The sequence below is a fragment of the Pituophis catenifer genome, unplaced genomic scaffold (assembly GCF_029215685.1).
Source record: "Pituophis catenifer annectens isolate HBS135680 unplaced genomic scaffold, rPitCat1.0.hap2 SCAF_4, whole genome shotgun sequence".
NCBI classification, from domain to species: Eukaryota; Metazoa; Chordata; class Lepidosauria; order Squamata; family Colubridae; genus Pituophis; species Pituophis catenifer.
The window spans coordinates 50,899,202-50,913,284 of NW_027256884.1; the positions used below are offsets into that span (position 1 = coordinate 50,899,202).

A 14,083-nucleotide genomic window follows, 5' to 3' on the forward strand; every position below is an offset into this window, starting at 1 on the left:
AAGGGTTGAGTCGAAGCCTGTTTCTCCCCATCCAGACCCGTACGGCCTCAAGGCACCGGGACATCACTTCAAGGGCATCATTGGGGTGGTTTGTGGTGGAGATGTACAGCTGAGTGTCATCAGAGTACAGATGACATTGCACCCCAAAACCACGGATGATCTCCCCCAACGGCTTCACATAAATGTTGAACAGGAGAGGTGACAGGACCGACCCCTGTGGCACCCCGCAAGTGGTCGATCTCTGTCCACCTGTCAACACTGACTGCGACCTGTCAGAGAGGTAGGACGAGAACCACCGTAATACGGTGCCTCCCACTCCCAGCCCCTCCAACCGGTGCAGCATGATACCATGATCAATGGTATCAAAAGCCGCTGAGAGATCTAATAGGACTAGGATAGAGGAACATCCCCTATCCCGAGCCCTCCAGAGATCATCAACCAATGCGACCAATGCTGTTTCTGTGCTGTATCCAGGCCTGAAGCCGGACTGGAACAAGTCTAGATAGACAGCTTCATCCAGGTACTGTGGGAGCTGTTGTGCCACCACACTTTCGACAACCTTCGCTAAAAAGCGAAGGTTGGAGACTGGATGGTAGTTTGCTAAAACAGCCGGATCCAGAGAGGGCTTCTTAAGGAGGGGTCTCACCGCCGCCTCTTTCAAGGTGGGAGGTAAGAATCCCTCGCTTAGAGAAGCGTTAATAATTCTCTGGAGCCAGCTACGTGTAACCTCCCGGGTAGCCAGCACTAGCCAGGAAGGGCACGGGTCCAATAAACATGTGGTCGCATTCAACTTTCCCAGTAACCTGTCCACGTCCTCAGGAGTCACAGTATCAAACTCATCCCAGATAATGTTCTCAAGATCTGTCCTCGTCATTTCATCCGAATTAACCCAGTTAGAGTCCAAGCCTTCGCGAATCTGATTTTATCGTGCAGATATTGTGCAAAATCCTCAGCTCGTCCTTGCAGAGGGTCTTCCCGGGCTCTCAGCTGGAGTAGAGAGCGGGTAACCCTAAACAAGCAGCTGGGCGATTATCTGCCAATGCAATAAGAGTGGAAAAATAGTTACATTTTGCCGCTTTTATCGCCACTAAGTAGGTCTTAATATAAGATCTCACTAGTGTTCGGTCGGATTTGGAACGGCTGGTCCTCCAACTGCTCTCTAGGTGTCTTTTCCGGCGTTTCATCCCCCTCAGCTCAACAGAGAACCAAGGAGCTGGGTAGGTTCGATGCCGGGTCAGAGGCCGCAAAAGCACGACCCGGTCTAAAGCACCAGCGGCCATCCTATCCCAGGACGCTACTAGGTCTTCAGCCGAGTCATGAGCCAAGGTCTCAGGAAATGGCCCAAGCTCCATCCGGAACCTATCAGGATCCATCAGGCGCCTGGGGTGGAACCATTTAATTGATTCTGCCTCCCTGTGGTGGCTTGTAGTGGTCAGAAGGTCAAGCTTAAGGAGAGAATGGTCTGACCATGATAAGGGTTCGATGACTATATCCCCTATATCTAAACCATTCAGCCACTGGTCAGAGATAAAGATCAAATCCAGAGTGTGTCCTCCCGTGTGAGTAGGGCCATGAACTAATTGGGTCAGGTCCATGGCCGTCATGGAAGCCATAAACTCCCGAGCCCCTTCAGACGTTTCACCAATGGATGGCAGGTTGAAATCTCCCATAACCAGTAGCTTAGGAGTCTCAACCGCCACTTCGGCTATTACATTGAGGAGCTCAGGCAGGGCTGATGATACGTGGCAGGGAGCCAGGTACGCAATCAACAGGCCCATCTGTAACCCATAACCCCACTTCACGAGGAGGGACTCACATCCGGTTGTCTGAGGGACAGTGACTTCCCTAGGGTCAAGACCTTCCTTTATAATGACCGCCACACCTCCACCCCTGCCCCGAGTCCTTGGCTGATGGAATGCACGGAAACCTGGTGGGCATATTTCTACGAGGGGGACCCCCCCTTCATTGCCCAACCAGGTCTCTGTAATACCTGCCAGGTCCGCCATCACGGGGCTATACTATGATTTTTTTAAAAATTCCACCTGAAAAAACTATATGATGTTAATATCACCATGGCCCATTATGTGACATTTTCTAAATGTCACTGTAGTTTGCAGGCTTTGTGTTTTTCTGCTGTATTTTCATATCTAACAAAATAGACCTATTAAGTGCATAGTATATACATGGAGTATATGGGTCTTTAAATGAAGACTGTTTTTATCTTTTTTTGCTGACCCATTTGATTGTAATAAATGATATAGATTTAAAGCCTGAAATTCAATTTTCCAGAGTAATCATGCAGAATTTAATACAATTTGAATATAAATTGCATGGATTATAATAATAATGTTCTTTTAATATATTTTTTAAAATAAAATGTTATCAAAAACAAAAGGACAATTCTGAGCATTTTGCTTCTTTTTCTTGTGCTATGTTCAGCAGTGCAGTGAGGTAATAGATTCATAAAGATGCAATGTGCCTAGGGATGATCAGGGCATCAGACAAAAGATTGCCCACCTTCCAGCCTCAATTTCTCAGGAACAGACATGACATTTCAACTGTATATAATTTTGTTTATAACAAAATACCATGTACTACCGGGGTCATTTTTACACACATTATGTAGTCTTATATATGCTATTTGGATCACTCTTTATGTGCTTCATAATATAATGTCATGTGCCATCACCATGACATTAGCTGCTAAGCACAATAAATATAACTCTTCTGAAGCTGGTACTGATTGTAGGAGCTGTCGCAGATTGTTCCAGCATATTCTGAGATTTCAAACATCAGTTTAGGAGGATTTTTACGTACACAGCTGGAAAAATAATAAACTGATGAACTAATCCATATCTGGACTGTTAAATGAGACTCATTAATTTATAGATATGATTTGCACATGGAACCAGACATTCAGACATTTTCTGAAAAGTACCATATATAATCACATTAGAACAACGGTTGCCAAAAAAACAAAAAACAGGCTTTAATACTGTAAAATACTTTAATACTGTTTAACACTGTACTACCAAGGCGCCTTGGTAGTACAGTGGTTTAAAGCACCCTGTTATTAAGACCAGGTGCCTGCAATTACTGCAGGTTCGAATCTCGCCAGGCTCAAGGTTGACTCAGCCTTCCATCCTTTCTAAGGTAGGTAAATTGAGGACCCAGTTGTGGGGAAAATAAGCTGACTTTGTATAAATATACAAAAGGATGAAGGCTATTGCTTAGCACATTGTAAGCCGCCCTGAGTCTCCGGAGAAGGGCGACATATAAATCAAATTAAAAAAAAAAATAATACAAAGCAGTACAGATTTAAAATAGTATATTTCTTTTATGTACATTGATTCAGAAGTCACATTAGACTTATAGTACTCTTTAAAAAAATGCATAGGACTATACCTTAGACAAAAGTGCGACATCACCAGTGAAGTTACCTTATTTTGAATCCACTCATGAAGCCATGTGTCTTTCTTTTCATATTGTCTTTTGTTACAACTCTTGACTTTCTAACATGATTTATAATGAATTGTATAGTTTTTGGTGCTGCTCAGTTTTCAGTTGATAGTAGTTCCAAAAATATTTCAAAAAATGTTATAAAATGTACCTTGATTATTAACGTATATCACAAAACTGTTCCATTTATCTGAAAGCTTTGGAAGAGATCTACAAAACTGAACAATGAATAAAGGGTGTTTGGATAAAAGAGAAAGCTTTCTCTCTAGGATTATCTAATAAAGACATAATTAACAGGAATGATACAATCGTTAAATAATGTGGATTTAAGGAAAAATATTATTACTTTCAGCATGTAGTTTAAATTAGAAATGAGAAATGTTTGACCTCCAGAAATTCTACCAGCCATATCAATATCGTCAACAAAAGGAATAGTGTTAAAGTTTATACTGTTCTATAAAGTTTCTGTAAGGGTGGTCCACAAGTAAATCTTTATAGGAGTGTAGCCAGTTATATTGAAATTACTTTCAGAAACCTTTACTTTTTATGTTCCTTGAGATTCTTCAAATCAATTGATTATGAATTGACTGTGGGATATAAAATTAGATTACATCTAAATTCTGTTGCTGAATAACTGCTTATGACAGAAATGTACAATAGTGCTTAAAATGTGTTTTCCTATTTGGTACATTTCACTTATAGCACTAATTGATATCATAAATTCTATGCTAATTATTACCTAAGCCAAGGACTGCTAGAAGTGCCTGGTTACATACAGGCATGGGCATCCACTTATGAAAAAGAATAGTTTTCTATTAAATTTTCCCAGCAGTTTACAACAGTATCTTTTTAAAAAGGTGAGACAAGAAAAAATATTAGAAAGTTATGTTGAAATAATCCATGGAGCAAATAACATGTGTACCCACAATATGAGCACACAAATAAATGCAGTTTAGATGTTTGTACCAGAAGTTGTGACATAATCACATTATCTGCATCAAGACATACATTTTGTCACTTTAATATCATTGCTGAAAATATTCCATGTGCTTTAGAAAGGGAAAGAGAGGTAAACCAGAAGAATTAGAATGCTGATTAGCCATCCCAACATTACCTGAACAAAATGGATCAATTCCATAAATCATTATATTAACAAAGTTTACTTCCTCTAGAGCAGTGTTGGCGAACCTTTTCGGCACGGGGACATGCAGGTGTGCATGTGCTGGAAACCGGAAGAGCAGCCACCCGGTGCTTATGTGCACACTAGGAAGATGATCTTCCGGCACGCACATGCCCACCAACCACCTGGTCTTCTGGCTTCTGGCGCATACACACACAAACACCAGCTGGCCAGTGCGCATGTGGATGTAGGAAAGCAGAACATCATCTTCCCGGTGGGTGTATGCGCACTGGGCAGCTACTCTTCTGGTTTCCAGGCTCCCGTGCGCTGGCCGGCTGGCTGGCATGCCGGAACCCAGAACAGCAGCCACCTGGTGCACATGCGTGCATTGGGAAGATGATCTTCCGGTTTCTGGTGCACATGTATGCATAAAGACCAGCTGGCTGGTGCACATGCACGAGCAGAAAACTGGAACATCATCTTCCTGGTGGGTGCATGTGCACCAGGCAGCTGCTCTTCCGATTTCCGGGCTCCCACATGCATGAAGACCAGCTGGCCAGTACGCCAGAACCCGGAAAAACAACAGGTGACGGCTCGCGTGTCCAGAGAGATGGCTTTGCGTGCCATTTCCGGCACACGTGCCATAGATTCGCCATCACAGCTCTAGTCTCAGTTAAATTAACTTTTTCTTACTGTTTAGTAAACACTTTAAATAAGCAAACTTGCCCACAGCATAGGAATTTATGAAGAAATCTAGAGCAATATTCTCCTCATGCTAGATTGTTTCCAATTGTCATAAACAGAACAGTGTCACATGCCTTGGAATTCAATTCCCATTATTATACCCTTGGTTACCTCTTTGTTGATGATGCAGTCTGCTATTCAAGTGTTTCCCAAAACATTGTATTGTGCTATAAATATTAGGAAAAGCATTTTCGTCTTCGGTTTATTAAAACAAAAAAACTTCCTACAGATGGCTTTTCTATTAGTTGAATGATGGCTATCAGCCACTCATTTATCTTCTGGACTGCATTGCAGCCTAAGCTCTCTAGCTTTTGACTCTTTTCAGACTTCCTAAGATGTCTTTCCTGTCCTTAAATTCCTTATATGAGTTTAGATTAATAACTTTCCACTTTATTAATAAAAGCAACAGAAATATTGCATATCCTTGTGAACAATTTATGTTCAACTTACATTGAACATACAACTTAAACGTACAGCTTAAGTCATGTGAAAGTACCATTTATGGTCTTTGCTATAGAGCATCCACTTTTTAATAATTTTTACGTGATAAAATTAATATACTTCAACATTTTTGCAGTTGTTAAACACCTTGTGCATGTTTACATTCCTAATTATTTTTACAAATTATTAAGTACTGTTGAAAGAAATATCCATCTGGTTCAGGTCCAATCTGGGACAAAGACACTGGAAACATGGAGGTTGATTGGAAAGATGGTTTAATGATGAATAGAACCACCAAGCACATGGTTCTGGGTAGCTGACCACATGGAGTTGAGAGTGGGTGGCTTTTATACCTTCTCTTGGGCTTTGCACTTGAACTTCCTGTTCCTGTGTAAGAACATGTATTCTGTTGGCTGTTGTAGGGGTCATAGCTGGCTATGTAGGTTGTCTGAGCTAAGTTTGGTTATGCAAGCACACACCTTTTATTTCATTCATCAGTGGCAGGTTGGATGTGCGCTTGCGCAGCCAATGCGTGGAACAGGGCGGCAATGGTGGCGGCACATTCAAGAAGGAGAGCGGCTCTGGTAACTTTCGGGCGCTTGCCTTCCCTGGCAGCCAGCCGCGGGAGAAAGTTAAGGACATGCCGCGTGGCGAAGGGACAGCTGGCGGAAGCTCCAGGGCAAGGCTGGTGTCGGGGAATGGTTCATTCCCTGACCCGATTGAGGCAGGTGGTGAGCAGGCAGTGGCTCTGGGGCAAGGCCAGAGTCAGGGAATGGTGCATTCCCTGACCCGGTCGAAGTGGACAGCAGCTCCAAGGCCCCGGGGAATAGCGCATCCCTGGGCCACCCCCGACCCAAAGCGAAGGGAGAGCGGGTGGCAAGCAGGTGGTAGAATAGAAATTTAAAAAGTTTTCCTACTGGGTTGTGTGGACATTGCTTGGTGTGGGGGGGTCTTGTGACTGAGTGGACATGGCTGTGAATGACATCCAGTTGACCATGCCACTCAGTCACAGGACACCCCTCCCCACCAAGCCACACCCACAGAACCGGTAGGCAAAATTTTTAGATTTCACCCCTGGTCTAGAGTCCTAAAAATAAGTCAGTAAGTGTAATTACAATGATTCATCCTACTAAAACAGAATTTACACTAACTTTAGTTTATAAATTATCTTGGGTTATATTTTCAAGACATTAAGGAAAGTAGCAAACATCCCACCGCTGAGATGGTTTGACACTGTTTTGGTAGTACAACACATTATGGAATGATTAGAGGTTGATGAAATTAGATAGCACTGGCAATTTATCCTAGTGATTTTTAAGGCAACAAATCCTTCGCTCACATATATGGGCCATTCCAAATAAAATATACGACCTCTGGGTACCCCTACGGTGACCATCTCCAACTTTATAGCCATTTCTCTTTATTCTGCTCCGCGGTCGTTCCCCTTTTTTTCCTGGGTTCTTTTTCTCTCCGTCCATTCGGTCCCTTCTCAGAACACCAGCAAAAACACACAATCCCGCCTTCCTCTTCCTCCCTGGATCAACGCCACTTTTCGTCGCTCAACTGTCTCTCGGAGATGTATTTGCCTGGGAGAGGACGGGAAAGGGCGGCTGCGCGCCTACTGCCTGCGCGCGCCGCGCAGAGGTCGGTGGCGCGTGCCAGCTCCCGCTCTAGCCTTCGCCTCTCCCGCCGGTGGCAGGCATGCGTCCTAGCAACCCACCACCAATTTGGAGGCGGGCACAGGCGCCTAGGTTCTTACTGCCCTGCCCCGCCTCTCTTCCCGCCCCAGAGGAGTGAGAGAAAGACTGAGGGAAGTCAGGGCTGCTCAGACGTCAGACCGCAGCGGCGGCGACAACAGCAAGAGGAGAAGAAGGAGGAGAGGAAGACGGCAGGGGTGGGCAAAGCAGGACAGGGAAGGACGCCTGGTAGCGGACGTATATTGGTTCCTCCTTGCCAACCCGGAACCGCTGGCAGAGCTTGACAGATACGTACGCTGCAAGGACACGGACGGAAGGAAGGGAGGAGGTCCGTCATCTGCTCCAGCTGCAAGAGGGGAGAGAAGGCAGCAGCTACTGCTGCTGCTGCTGCTCTGTTAGCGAGCCTGCCCGGTCCACTGAAACAGCTAAAACCCCAGGCGAAGAAGCAGAGGTAAGGAGCTTTGAGATCGGAAACAAATGGGGGACAAACTCCGGAGCTACAAAAGAGAACTGGGAGATATGTCGCCGCCGCTGCCTCTGCCGCCGCCGCTGTTTTCCTTCCTTTCCCAACGCCTCCCCCTGCCGCCGCTGTGCGCCGGGAAGGGAGGAGGGCTGAAGGTTAAGTCAGGCGGAGCAGGCGCTGGTTTGCCTGCTGCGAGGCCAGGGAGTGATTTGGTGCTGAACTGGGTAGACCCTGCAGGGCGGAGTGGTGGGCTGCCCGTGGGTGACAGGTTGCTGAAGCTCAGGGCGGAATGAACATTCCAGCTCCGAGCCAGATATGCCTGTCTCCTCTTCAGAGGATGCTCACTAGAGACCCGGGAGATGAGAAGGCAAAACTGTTGTGCATTTGTGTGGGGTTGGATGAAACCATGGTGGACGAAGGCCTTGCCCACTGTAATTCAAACTCATCTTCATCCGATTGGTCTGGGAGGAGGAGGCTAAAATTGTTGTGAAGCATCCATTTTGCATATGATGGGTCTGGGTGCCCTGAAGGAGGGCAAACTATGTAATTTTCAGAGGGATGCTTTGGAAACCTCCAACTAACTGCCTGTTCTCTAAAGATTCTTCCTTTGGCAGACATTGCTGTGAAGTTGTATTTTTGTCAAATTATTTGGAGAAGGAAAGGGGGTAAACCTAGTTTGTCTTTCACAGAATCTGACTTTGATGTAGTCCCAAATTAGATCTGAAGTATCTACATACGTTTTCCAAGAATGGCTCTTCTATGTGACAAACAGCATAGAATGAGGAAAGAAAAGAAATCTAAGGTGTAACTTTAAAATATGACAATTACATAGCTTTTACTGAAACACTGTATCTATAATAAACTACGTTATGGTACATAATTATATTGTATGTTTCCATGATTATGCTTTTATGGTAAAAAGTTGAACCCGTGAATTTGGATCTACTTGTGTTTGCCCTCCCCCCTCCCCAAATGAATGTCTCTAATAAAAAAATTGGCTATTGTTTCTCTCTCTGCACTGAAAGAGACCTGGATATTTAGTGAAATGAAATCTGATTGCATTTGCTGTTTAGGGTTAGAAATGTTGCTAAACAGCTGCTGCTTTGTGTTTCAATTGCTGAGGTCCCAGGAGTGGGTTTTGGACAGGCATGGTTTGTAAACAATGAAGTCAGGGAGACAGGGGTCAAGTGTAGATTTATGGGTCCATAGATCTCCTGCTAAATTTTGTAAAATAATCATTTGAAAAGATAGTAGAATATCACAGAAATGTATTTTTAACATCTAACATTTTACCATTAGTAACATTTCCTTTGAATTTGAATTCATAGTTTTTCAGAATAAAAATTACTTTAATTTCACCTCTGGTTCATTTGTTTGTTTTGGACAAAGTAATTGTACATTTTTGTTTTCTTATATTCATGGATTTAATGTTCTTTATTTTGATTATTGAAGCATATGTAAACACAAGAAAATATTTTTAATAATATACTACTTTGCGTAATAAATATTGCTGAAAAATAAACATTGCATTTATCACATTTTAGTTAAAGTCTTTTTTAAAAACTGTATTATGTTCTTTTATTTCTAATGGTATGCATTTGCTTTTTTAAAAAATTAATTGCTTTTAAGAAAAAATATTTTAGGAATATCTTGTACTAAACTTTTTCCTGCTATATTATATTTTCTTTTTGAAACATTTTAAAATAAGAATAGTACTTAGCACTAGATAGACTTATTTTAAAATCTTTCAAAAAGAGAACATAATAGGACCCATATGTTCCCATTTTTAGCACATCTTGCTTGCTATTTTTGTTCACAAAAGTATCTTTGGTTTGTTTGGTTTTCCATATTATATATTCAGGTATGGAGATAAGAGTTCTTTATCTGTAAAATAGAATATTGGAGATGAGCACAGGAAGATCTACCGGATCCAATAGAGCCTGGCAAGTGTTTATATAATAAAAATATGTTTTATCAGACTTGTGATAGTCTGAAGGAAACAGCAAACTTAGTCTTTAATATCTGTACTAGAGATCTACAGTCAATGATCTCACTGAATTGGCCCCTTAAGACCAAATTAAAAAATGTAAATATAAGAGAGTCAGAAGTTGAAGTTGTGGTCTTCAACCCTTCATAACAATGAAAATGTGTCAAAAAATCTGGGGTATTTCTATTGCAAAAAATAGCTAATTGAAGAATAGAGAGGCCAATAGAAATTAAGTAAGAATACATATCATTGTCTCTTCCAGAGAAGGAGAAATGCAAAGGATTTCACTTACACTTGAATCTTGAAAATAGTTGCAGTTTATATGCAATAGCATATTCTATTATCAAGGAAGAAAACAATAATGTTAAAATTCTTACAATGCCAATAAAGAATAGGGCAGCTCAAGAATAAATTATATTAGATGAGAATGACCAGGAATTTCGTTTGCCTTGAGTGAAATCAAAGTGCTTCCACTTCTAAGCATGCAATAAGTACCCAAGACTAGATAAGAATTACCACAATAAAAAATATCCTTGGAACTGGACAATTAATGTTTGGTTACAAGGATAGCCATACAGTTTTGGAAAATGACTTCAAGTTTCTCTGTGAATCAAGGCTATGCCCAAGAAATAATGGAATAAAGAAAACGAGGCATGCTCTGAATTATGAGTAACTGCTTGATTGTTAACTTGACACAGTGGTGGGTAGTGGCGGCGGTGGGAGGCTCCCCCCACCTGCCTGGACGCGTACACGCAAGCACATACGTGCCCACGAGCAAACATGTAGCGACAGGTTTTGAAAGCCGCCCCTAACTTGACCGTTGTGTAGAAACACAGCCTAGTCAGTGCAAAAAAGGCTACTGTTATTCTTATGGCTGTCCTGCCACCATATACCCTGTTAGAAAGGTGATAACTTTTCAAATTTTCCACTTCATAGCTCTGAATCGGCCAATCTAAGGTTTTTATGTCTGTTTATTAGCAGTGTGGCTGCTCTGAATCAGTTACACATGATAAAATGCTATTTTGGGAAGTCCCTATTAGATTATAATTAGAAGGCATCAATCTTAATGCATGGAGATAAGAGATGAACAATCAAAACATTGTATTCCTAATGTCACTAACTTTATCAGCTGGAACTACTACTTTTCAGAAGAAGAAACTGACAACATTAAAACTTTGAGTCTAAGTTTCTGAGGAATGTAATTAATATAAGGAATGTAATTAATGTAATCAAGTATTCAGCATCAAAATGCAGAAATCCATTTTATCTGAGTTCTTTAATACCAAAAATGCCCATAATCTATGGGAGTTGGTGATATTTTATTATTTAGTTATTTATTATTAATTATTATTATTAATTTAATTTGTATATTGCCCTTCTCCCAAGGGGACTCAGGGCGGTGAACAGCCAAAATTAAAATACATACAATACAAAAGTTAAGATAATTAAAAAAGATTAAATCAATCGGCCTCCCATTTTAAAACCCCAAGTCTATAAAATTTAAAAAATCCCATTAAAAACCCTTTAGGCTAGGCCGGCTTGCTGGAATAAATAAGTCTTCAGGGCCTTACGGAAGGTCCGGAGGACCGGGATCAGTCGTATTCCAGGAGGTAGCTCATTCCACAGGGTGGGTGCCCCCACAGAGAAGGCTCTCCCCCTGGGGGCCGCCAGCCGACATTGCTTGACCGACGGCACCCTGAGGAGGCCCTCTCTGTGAGAGCGTATTGGCCGGTGGGAAGTTATCAGTAGCAGCAGGCGGTGTCGTAAGTACCCTGGCCCTAAGCCATGGAGCGCTTTAAAGATGAGAACCAACACCTTAAAGTGCACCTGGAAGACCACCGGGAGCCAGTGCAGCTCGCGCAGGAGAGGTGTTACATGGGAGCGCCACGTCGCTCCCATAATCACCCGCGCGGCCGCATTCTGGACCAGTTGGAGCCTCCGGGTGCTCCTCAAGGGGAGCCCCATGTAGAGAGCGTTGCAGTAGTCCAGGCGAGACGTGACGAGGGCATGGGTGACTGTGCATAAATTTGAATTTATTTGTCACCCAACTCTAATGAAGTTTATAGTGAACAACTGGATTTTCAAAATAACATAAGGATAGTGACTGATTCTTTCTTTAAATAAATAAAACTGACCCCAATTAGGCTTAAACTCAATTAAAAACCAGCTAGCCTTTATTGATACACATTTATTTAAGATGTTTCTACTTGCAAAACTATAAATATATTTGAGGAATTCTGTGCAGCAAAAATATACGCTACAGTAATTATTGTACATAAGCCAGTATGTGCAATCTTTGATATGTCTGCTATGTAGAGACTTGACCCTCATGACTGATGGTTTCATACAAGTGGTCCTTGGTGCTCTCTGAGTTTGGTTGTTTTCTTGCAGATGTTTCATTACCTAAACTAGGTAACATCAACATGTTGGATAATGAAATGTCTGCAAGAAAACAACCAAGCCTAGAGAACACCAAGGGCTCCTCATTTCAACTGGAGCTACAAATATTCTCTTTTATCAATTTTATATGAATGCTTGAGTTCCATGCCATATGACTTCAGCAGATCATGCACTTTATTAAATTTCTCCCACATTCTCTTTTTAATAATAATTAAAGCATTTTAATGCAGAAATAACTTCTGTTTTTATGCATGAGAATTATTTGTAACAATAGGTCTTTTCCCTAGGTTTCTTTTGGTGAGGCGGACCCCAAATTAAAGCAGAAGTGATGCTGTTTAAAACAAAAGATAAATAATAAGAAAGATTATAGATGGCCACTTTGGATCCCCACTCCAGTGTCTGTCCATTCTCAATATAGATGTTCAATAGGGGAAAAATTATTAAAAATGACTGGTGGTTTGTCTCTATGTCTGTCACAAGAATGGTGATGTTTTTTATCCTAATTTAATAAGGGTACATTTTGGCAGGAGTGGCAGTGTCTAAATTAAAAAATTACCGCCTGGATTCTGCAGAATCTGTTTCTATTAGCAGGATACAAGAGGAACAGGAACTTTCGTGATTTCAAATCACCAACTTTTACCTGGATTCCAAATATTACCAGTCAAGATTCATTTCTATAGCTATTTCATTTCTCCCCTTTAAATATATATATTTTTGTAGGAAAAAGAAGCAGTGATAAAACATATGAAATGTACTGTACAGATTGATACAGTATTGTCATTGGTTGGACAAATTCCAAAAATTCTGTAAATGAAACAGGATGTATAAAAAGAGCTTCTTTTAGCAGAGCTAAAATGTCTTTGCATAATTAAAGAATGTGTGTAAAAATGAGAAATTTCAAACAAGGGAATATATTAATTACTCAATTTCAAACATTAAGTTAAAATATGTCAGTGACATGTATAAATAACTAAGAATTATGTCCTATGGAACTCAGCTGGGATTCCTTCTGACCATACTTGTAAATTAGATTTGCAAGAATACAAACTCTTAAGATTTAGGATTGCCTTTGTTTACACGACTAAATTTCCCCCCAAAAATCAATTGATTCAAAAAGAAAACCATGTAGGTCCCAAGCAAATCGTCTTATAATGGCACTATTGTTTACAAATTATGTGTGTGTGTTTCCTGTGCTGAACAGAAATAAAAAATGAAATTACTTTGAGTAGGTTTGTTTTTAGGCTAGATTGCATGTGTTGTAACTTACAGTTTGGTTTTAAAAAGCTACTTTTCCTTCTTTTCCTATGCCTATACCAAGTTGTTACTTGGTACTGAAAACTTTTGTTCTGATTTAAAAACATTATTTGAAGACTGTATACTTAGTAATTGCTAATATTAATTTAACATTGATAAAATTGTTTTTTAAAATAATTTTTAAAAGTACATTGCATTGGCTATATATTTCATGTAAGGGCCAAATTAGGCTCTTGAAGGATGGTAGAATATTGCTATACAGTATGCTTTCTGTGGAAAAATTCCACAGATGTCATCTGAAGAAGACTTCAGTTTTTTAAGGATCAGGTCAGAGCAGGAATGTGGATTAATACTGGAATACTGGAAGGGATAAAAGCTCAATCTAGTGACATACAATCAGTGGTGGGTTGCCCCCGGTTCGGACCGGTTCGCAAGAACTGGTAGTAAAACCAGTGGGAGGCTTCGCCCACCACCCCGGATGTCGTCATAGGCGATCTGCGCATGCGCAGAAGCTTCTG

The 14,083-nt window shown here is 41.2% G+C and overlaps 1 protein-coding gene across 2 annotated transcripts in view; it reads left to right on the plus strand.

Annotated features, from left to right (window-relative positions):
• Positions 1 to 7,619: 7,619 nt before the first annotated feature.
• RAI2 (retinoic acid induced 2) overlaps positions 7,620 to 14,083 on the plus strand; it is a 98,232-nt gene continuing 91,768 nt past the window's right edge. For both annotated transcript variants that reach the window (XM_070943785.1, XM_070943786.1), the window contains exon 1: positions 7,620 to 7,912. The gene's annotated coding sequence lies outside the window, so the exon portion shown is untranslated. The remainder of the gene's footprint in view (positions 7,913 to 14,083) is intronic.